This window comes from Zingiber officinale, chromosome 4B (assembly GCF_018446385.1).
Source record: "Zingiber officinale cultivar Zhangliang chromosome 4B, Zo_v1.1, whole genome shotgun sequence".
Classification (NCBI taxonomy): domain Eukaryota; kingdom Viridiplantae; phylum Streptophyta; class Magnoliopsida; order Zingiberales; family Zingiberaceae; genus Zingiber; species Zingiber officinale.
The window spans coordinates 118975108-118984775 of NC_055993.1; the positions used below are offsets into that span (position 1 = coordinate 118975108).

A 9668-nucleotide genomic window follows, 5' to 3' on the forward strand; every position below is an offset into this window, starting at 1 on the left:
AGAAGTGCATAAAAAAATAAATATCAAAAACATCATCCAATTATTGTTTTCATTTCAAAAATACCGTACGATGATTAAGATGGATCTCCTCGAGGCAGGTCCAAATCTAGGAAGTCAATTTATATAACGATCAAACTTAAGAAATAGTCAATATTCTTAGTTAAGGTTTATCATAATTTTAGACTGAGAGCTTACTCGATCGGGTCCTCCGATTGATCAGGCCTCGAGCCCTAATTTCTTAAGCGTCGATAAAATTCGAAGTCAAATATTAACTAGCTCGATTGAGTGCTATCGTCGATCAAACATATGACCTAACCGGATGTACTGGACGCCTGGTCCACTCGAGCTCTCTGTCCAAGTAAAGAAGTTGGTGGTGAACGTCGAGTCACCAACTATATTCACCAAAGCTAACCTGGCGGCTCTTGCAAGTGATGGTCGGTCGAACTATATTAAGGACTTGGTCAGCTTGCTAGGTGAGTCTATTGTGGGTCCTGTGACCCAACGACCTCATATTCCTTTTTAACATTTTGTGTCATGGAAAGAGAATATTTTGTAGATAAGCCACACATTCGAAGCTTCCACCCTGTCAATCACAAATATTACGGGTCCATTTTGAGAAATGTGTTAGCGCCTCTTTATAATATGTCCTTCTTTAGAAATATTTTGAGGTTCGTACATAAACACAACATAACACTATAAAAAGATGTCTCCATCTACATGCATAGGTATGCGACGCTACGTGATTACACATGCTCAATTGCTCTTGTTCATTCCACTATTCACCATCTTTAAACCGATTACCGACTTGAGCGTAGGAGAGTCTACACCAGAGATCTCTTCCCTGGCCCGGTTACTAACACTTCTTTTGACACCCAGGACAACAAAAAGTCTCCATTTGGTTAACATTAGAGCTATCTTCCCAGCATACCACCTTCACCGTTTTTAGACATAATCATATTTGGTGTCGTATATGGAAACTTTTCCTATATTTTAAACGTGAAGATGGACGAGACTGGATGACTCACCACGGTAACCTTGACACAAGAAGAACTAGAGCTGTTGATAACCACTCGAGCGGCCAGAATGGTGGAACAACAACAAGCAGCAACTGAGGGTCGTTTGTTGAACGACCCTGCTGTGTCCACAACCGACCCACAGGTCGAGTGTGGAACTCGAGTGTAGGGCCCGACCAGGTTACAATCACTCCAACCTCCCCGGCTGCCTTCCCGTAGACACCCGTGTTGCCAACCAGCCTCCCACCCGTGCCTCCATCTCCAATTGCATATCACTGGGCGTTGTTCCGAACGCCCCTTGATGACATGGGCTGAGCGGAGAGGCCTCAGGGATCGTCTTCTGAAAACACACCCGCCCGGGACCTTCACAAAGGCAAGGCCCCAATGACTAGCGGTTCCCTCGAGCGGGCAAACATGTTGTTCTCCCAAGAGATCTTAAAAGATAAACTGCCAGCTCATTTCTAACCACTCTTGATCGAAGAATATGGAGGGGCGACTGACCTAGAGGACCACTTACTCAAATTTAAAAATACGGTTATCCTCCACCAGTACACGAATAACGTTGAGAGCTGAGTGTTCGTCACCACTTTGTCTGACTCGGCGCAGAGATGATTCAATCGACTCTCGGCCGAGTCCATATGCTATTTTAAAGACTTTCGTCGAGCATTCCTTCATTATTTTGCTAGCAGTCGTCATTACCATAAGACAACGTTGAGTCTGTTTTCACTCAAGCAGGGGACCAAGGAGACATTATTGGTGCAATATCTCCTAGGTCAAGGTTGACCAATTTGACTAAGCTTGAGTTGACTCAAGTTTGAGTCTTGATGTTTGAGTTTTAATGTTTGCAATATATGGAGATTGCAGGTGCAATTGTCCGTTTGGGGAGATTATTGGTGTAATTCTCCTTTGGTCAAGGTTTAACTAGTTTCATGTGAAAAAAAGTCAAGTAGGTCAAGGTTGACCGAATACTTGACTAGGAAGTCCTAACTCTTAGTCCCTTTGGCGATCGGCTAGAGGGGGATGAATTACCTGCATAACAAAAATACCTTTCTCGAACTTTTACAGCTTTAATAAATCTAACACTTGCATAAACAATAAGAGACTAATTAAAGAAAGGAAGAGGCACAATGAGATTTACTTGGTTACAACTAGGAAGGTTGTTAATCCAAGGAAGTTGAAAGCACACTAAACTCTCTTTTAGGCAGAGAAGTCTCTTTATAGCAATTAACGCACTAGATCAGAAAGCTAAACGAAAGAGAAATGATTACAAGTGTTCTCTTTTTTAGCTTCTGGACCAGACTATATTTATAGACCTAGTCGAGGCGTCTAGAAGGGTTCCAGGCGCCTGGGAGGGGAAAAACTTTTATCCCCATCGCAACGGAATGTGCCACATTGCGTTCTAGATAAAAGCTTGCTCCAGGCGCCCAGACCCAAGTTAACATCATGTTAACTATTTTGTCCGAGTTCTTCCACTCCGATTCTGCTTGCTTGGGTCCGTGTCTTCCGCTCCGGCTCCGACTCCTCTTGGGTGATCTCAGCCATCCAGAATAGGGCTCACCCGAACCCAACTTCCAGCCTTCGAGCAAACTTCCGCTTCGGCTTCTCGTCCCTCGAAAATGCTATGCGCCTCCTTCTCGTCTGCCCGCGTACTTTTTCATAGTACCTCATCCCTTAGACGCTTGTTGCGTCTTCTGCTCGACTTTCTAAGCTTCTAAGTTCCTGCACACTTAGATACAAGCGTTAAACACCAACAGGACCTAACCTGACTTGGTTGATTACATCAAAACTACCTTGGGGTACTTGCAATCTCCCCCTTTTTGATGTGAGCAAATCCAAGTTAAGTTAGGGTAATCCACAAACAAATAACAGTTATAATTTTTGCAAGTAAAAGAATTTGCAAGTAATGTGCAAAAAATTTGCAAGTACAAAGCTTAAAAATTCATACTACCCTCTCCTTAGACTTAATTTTCACTACTCCCCCTTTTGATCACATTAAAAATGAGGTACTTTTAAAATGACTTCAGAAAAGTTAAATAAAAAGTTTAAGGGAAAATCAAAATTTGGAAAACTCCTAAAAAAAATTAACAAGGGTTGAATAGAAAAAATTTCTTTAATTTTAGGCAAAATTAAACAAATTTATATTTTGATAATTAATTCATAGAAAGTTTTCTAACGAAAAAAATTATTTAGATAAAGTTTCATAAAAACATAACTTTTCTAAAATAACTTAAAATGATCAGAACTTTTGACAAACAATTTAAAACATTTTTATAACTACTAAATGCTTAATAGTTAGTCAATTAAATACTTATTTCAATAATTGACTTCCAGGCTATGGTGAGACACTAGACTTTCTTGGATATTGGAACAACAACCACTTTCTTGACAAAGCCTTTTAAATAAATTGAATATTTAATTTTCTCTCTGAAAGTCCTAAGTAAAAAAAAATAATCAATCTAAATATGTTTTTGGAATCCAAAATAGATTCCTTCTTACAGAATTAATTAATAATTTCTTAGGATTATATTTCTGTGATATTTTTCTAATTTGACCCTTATGATATTTGAGATAGCAGTTAAGTCCTAAATAATTTCTAAAATTAGACGGAATAAAAGTTGAGCATGCATGAATTTTCAAATTTTCTATGTCCTTTTTAAAATTTTCATTTTCAATTTTTACTTTGTCGAAATCTTCTAATCGACAAGAACCAGCTAAGGTTGATTTTAAATCCTTATTTTCTTTCTCTAATTTACAACAATTTTTCGATAATAGTTTTATGAACTGAAATAACTTGTCAGGAGGAAGAGACTGTACTTGGCTTACCTTGTCGATCCCATAATCTGAAACTCCCCCTTAAGTACTGCTTTCTTCTGATGTCGCTCCCCCTTCATCAATGCTCTCGATGCTCATTTTGGATGAGCTTGCTTCATCTTCGTCTTCTTGGTGACTTTCTACTAGCGCAAGTTTGGCGAGGGCTTCTATCTCCGATTCAGATGACATGTCGTCCCATGTTGCCTTTAGATTATACTTGGGCAGAGCTAGCTTCTTGTACTTTCCTTGTCCTTGCTCTTCAATTTTGGGCAGTTATCTTTGACATGCCCTTATTCATTGCAGTGGTAGCATCTTAGTTTCCTTTTTCTTTTTGTACCCTACACTTGATTAAATTTATTAGATTTAAATAATTTTTAAAATTTTCTTACCATTAACGCATTTTCGTCATTGTCAAGTGATGTCTCGGAATTTGATTCGTCCGTTTTAGCTTTTAAGGTAATGTTTTGCCTTGATTCCTTCTTTAGACCTGCACATCTTGACTCATGAATTTCAAAAGTTGAAAAAAGTTCTTCTAAAGTCCTTACCTCTAAATCCTTAGAGATGAAATATACATCTACTAAGGTTGACCATTCTAGAGTCCAAAGAAATACGTTAAGTTTGTACCTTAGCGAATCTCGGTTGGTTACCTTTTCTCTGAGATTTGTGACTCCGGTGATGAGCTCCTTGATTCTTGAGTGGAGGTGTGCGACGATTTCACCTTCTTCTAACAGGAGGTTGCTGATATGGTTCTGAAGCAGGTCCCATCTCGCTAGTTTTGCCTCTGAGGTTCCTTTGTGTAGTTCTAGAAATTTCTCCCAAAGCTCCTTGGCTGACTCGTAGACTCTGATCCGGTTGACGTCTTGTGGCGGTAAGACGCTCAGCAGATGGAACTCTACTTTACCATTTGCCATGAAGTCAGCTTGCTCCTTCTTCATCCATTGATATTCTTCTTTGTCTCTCGGAGCTATAAAACTATATTTCATAATTATTAATAATTCAAAATCTATTTTAAAAAATACCTCCATCTTTTTCTTCCAACTCGCAAATTTTCCCTCGAACTTTGGTGGGTTGGTGCTCGGTCCGGTCATCTCATGTGCTTCGTTCGGCGGTTAGTCCTCCTGAAGTGAACCCGCTCTGATACTACTTATTGATTTCTTTGGCGACCAGCTAGAGGGGATGAATATCCTGCACAACAAAAATATAAAAATATCTTTCTTGAACTTTTACAGCTTTAATAATTCTAACACTTGCATAAACAATAAGAGACTAATTAAAGAAAGGAAGAGGCACAACGGGATTTACTTGGTTACAACTAGAAAGGTTGTTAATCTAAGGAAGTTGAAAGCACACTAAACTTTCCTTCAGGCGGAGAAGCCTCTTTACAGCAATTAGCGCACTAGATCAGTGATCCTGTCTGAAACCTACGAAGACGAGCACTGGCTCCGATGATGAAAATAACCTTCTGTAGATCTGGAAGAAGTCTTCCATGATCCTATGTACAACGAGACAAACCAACAAAGCGTTAGTGACCTAAGACCACTACAAAAATAATTATTAATAATGACTGAATATTCCGTCGGTATTCCGTCGATATTTGAGATTACCGACGGAATACCGACAGAATTTATGCCATCGGGAGTCATTTGGTCGGCAATGCAATTTACCGATAGAAATACTATTCCGTCGATAATTACCGACGGAATTACATTTTCCGTCAGTAAATTTAACAACTGAAAACTTGTCTCGTCAATAAAAAAGTAAACGACAGCTAACGGAAATTTTCGACTGAAATTTATTCAGTCAGAATATTCCCGACAAAATCTGGGATTCCGTCGAGATATTACCGATGGAATCTGGGATTCCGTCGGGATATTACCGACGAAAAAATAATTCCGTCGGAAATTCTCGACGGAATCTGTAATTCCGTCGGGAATATATCACAAAATTTACTGGGCTACCAATACTTTATCGACAGAAACCATAATTCCGTCGGTAAAAAATTTAAAAAAAAATAAAAACCTGCTCTAATTTTACTTATTTCCCATATATAATTTTAATATAAATATAAGCCATCACAAGCGATGGCATCATGATGTGCGTAGATCTTATGATCATTTATGCATGTTTGGACGCACATCTACTTATATTTCATAGCATATTCTATGTTTATTGCACCCTATTTCTTTATAATGTCATACTTTCATTATATTTGTTCGGAGATCTGCTCTTTGCTTGTTTTCTTGTTGACAAGACGTTATTTAGAGCGAAAATGGAGCAAAAGTGCTTAGGCCGTGCAAGGCCACACGACCGTGTGGCCATGAGCATGTTCCGGCCGTGCCAAATGGCACGATCGTGCTTGCAATCCAGAGATGAAGAGGGCCTTGGCCGTGCCGAATGGCACGGCTGTGCCAATCAACCCGTGGCCAAGCAGCACACGGCCGTGCCAACATTCCAGAGGGGAGGAAGGTCACGACCGTGTGACTCCACACGGCCGTGTGACCTTGGCAGAGAAGTAGAAGGCCACGACCGTGCAACCTTGCACGACCGTGTGACTCAATCTGAGAGGAAGCCGTGTGAGGTCGTGTGGATTCCACACGGCCGTGTGACGAAGAGCACGGGCTGTACCACGCCAAAACAGAACTGTGCTGAATTCTAGGTAGATTACAGACCGATCGTAATTCGGCCATAACTTTGTGCCTCGTTGGAGTTTCGGGCTATTCGTTATATCAAAACGTAGCTGACTTCAAGATCTACAACTTTTCTTCATATCCAACAGAGAGAAAGAATTTTTTTACCTATGCTAAATAGCACGGTCGTGCCTCCCAACCGCCGGTTCAACTGGACCTCCGCCCAGACTGCAGACCAAACTTCGAACTACCATAACTCTCAGCTTGGTTTGAGCCAGGGCTCAATCCAAGTATCAGATTGCAGATAATTTCAAGGGCTACAACTTTAGTTCAGGGTGAATCATGAGAAAACCTGGTCTAATGGGTGAAAAATCTGGTTTACCGGACGCCTATAAATCCTGGTTTTCCTTGGCAACGTGGAGGAGGTATAAAAGGCTCAAGAACCCTATTCTTTGATTATCTTTGGTTCGGGGACTTCGTCCCTCTCCTTGGGAAAGGGTTTTCTCCTTCGGGGGAAACCTAGACTTCATCCACCGCCGTCCCTTGACGTTGCGTCCATCTCCAGAGCAAGGAGGCATCCCCAAGGCATCGGAAATCTCGGCAAGCATCACTTCTTCCCTTCCTTCTCATATCAAGGGTTGTAAGTATGTTCTTCTTCATGTTTTGGGGTTGTTCTTCCCCCATAATGGAGTAGACATCCTCTTCTAGGATTAGGAAGTATTTGTAATATGATGGAGATGTAGAACTATGTAGATTCGCCTTGTTTCTATTCAATGACCTGTTGATGCCTTGTTCGTGCTTGATGAGTTGCGTGTGTGCCATGTTTACGTTTCTATACTTTGATTGCTTGATGTGGAGGATTGTTAATCCCGCAAAGGGGATACCTTAGAGCGTATTGACCAAGGTACCCTAGTGACAGGAGTAACCCTTTCTGGACGTCTAAGACATTCCCTTAAAAGGAGAAACAATCCCTTAGGAACTGCTGCTCTCGTAAAGAGAGTGCTCTAGATCGTATACCCGAGGGGCCCTAGTGACAAGGGTAACCCGTTCACGGACGTCTAGGACATTCTCTTAAAGGGAGAGGTAATTCCTCCATAAGGAGGTAGGTAACCCTTATCCTTATTGTTATTTACTAGATGTGTATCCCAGTGATCTACTGATGCACCCTCGTGACAAGGGGATTAACCGTTACAGGATTTCACAGGGATCATCTCTATTCGATACTTAGGAATATTGACCAATCTAACTTCCTACAAGAGCATGGACATAGAGGGTAGAAACTAAGCAATCTATGTAGTATCTCCTAGTATTACAATGAAACCGAAATCCTAGAATCCATCTCCCGAAGCTCATTCCATCCAAGATCAGTTCTTTCTCTTTCTCTCATCCTTCTCTTTCTTTTTTCAATCACCCTCGTTAGTTTGCAAACGCCAAAGCCAGCTTTCGACCGTCTAGATAATTTACCTTGCGACATCTCTAGTGCTTAATCAACAGTCCCTGTGGATTCGATATTTTTATTACTGACGACGAAACCGTATACTTGCGGAATCGTAACAAGTTTTTGGCGCCGTTGCCGGGGACTGTTCGCATTAACATTAGTAGATTAGCAATTTAGTTAGTCTAGACTTATGAATAATTTTAATTTTTCCATTTTCATAATTCAAAAAAATAATCTGCATTTTTTTTAGCAATTTAAATTCTGCATTTTGTTTCTTGTTTTTCATATAGCATTTCATTTCTTATCTTTATACACATCGACTCTGTTTCTGATTCACCGGATGATGTTTAGGTTCCTCTGATTTTGGGCATCTGGGGAGGCAAAGGTCAGGGAAAGTCGTTCTAGTGTGAGCTTGTGTTTGCCAAGATGGGGATCAAGTGAGTGAGATCAATTTTTTTTTTCGTTTTGTTTTTCGAAGAGAAGGGAAGAAGTTTAATTTTTGATCAGTTTGAATTGGGCTATGATTCTGCTTGCTCTGTTTGGCGGCGCAGCCTGATCATGATGAGCGCGGGAGAGCTGGAGAGCGGCAACGCCGATGAGCCTGCGAAGCTGATCCGGCAGTTGTATCATGAAGCTGCGGACCTCATCAAGAAGGGGAAGATGTGCTGCCTGTTTATCAACGACTTGGACGCCGACGTCGGCCGCCTCGGCGGCACCACCCAGTACACTATCAACAACTAGATGGTGAACGCCACGCTGATGAACATCGCGGGCAACCCCACCAACGTGCAGCTGCCGGGGATGTACAACAAGCAGGAGAACCCCCGCATCCCCATCATCGTCACTGGCAACGACTTCTCCACCTTGTACGCGCCGCTAATCCGAGACGGTCTCATGGATAAATTCTACTGGGCGCCGACAAGGGAGGATCGGATAGGGGTGTGCACCGACATCTTCAGGACCGACAACGTGCCTGTGGAGGGCATCGTCAAGCTCGTCGATGCCTTCCTCGACCAATCCATCGGTAAGATCCACATTCATATTCATCCATCCATAAAGCATAGTACTCTTCATTAATCTACTGACTCTGGCCGGCCGATTGCCCATCTCCAAACCGTGGCAGACTTCTTCGGCACTCTCCGAGCGAGAGTCTACGACGACGAGGTGCGAAAGTGGGTGTCGGGCATCGGCGTGGATAGCGTGGGGAAGAAGTTGGTGAACTCTCTCGAGGGTCCGCCTACATTCGATCAGCCGCCGATGAGCCTGGACAAGCTGATGGAGTACGGGCAGATGCTGGTGAAGGAGTAGGAGAACGTGAAGAGGGTGCAGCTCGCCGACAAGTACTTGAGCGAAGCCACCCTTGGAGACGCAAACGCCGACGCTATCAGCTCCGACTACTTCTTCTCTACCACCCTGTGAGATTCCCAAGCCGCCATGGAAGACGACTTTGAGAGAAAAGGCCTGTAAGAAGGTGGGTATAATACTTTATAAATAAGAGACTATGATAAGGACCGAGAGGAGGAATTGGTTTTGGTCTCCCGATGAAATTAAGCTTCCCGTGTTCGCCCTGACCACCCAACTTAATTTCATCAATAATAATTCATACCACTAAAGAATTATTATTAAACTATCGCACAAATCCCAAATTACATTTTAGGGTCCTTCTTATCATGAGTGTGTTAGTCTCCTTGTGTTTAAGATATAGAATGTCCACTAATTAAATGAGTTACTGACAACTCACTTAATTAATATCTAACTCCAAGAGTAGTACCACTCAAC

The 9668-nt window shown here is 41.9% G+C and overlaps 1 pseudogene; it reads left to right on the forward strand.

Moving 5' to 3' along the window:
* The first annotated feature begins 5670 nt into the window (after positions 1-5670).
* On the forward strand, positions 5671-9308 carry LOC121978592 (annotated as a pseudogene).
* The last annotated feature ends 360 nt before the right edge of the window (positions 9309-9668 follow it).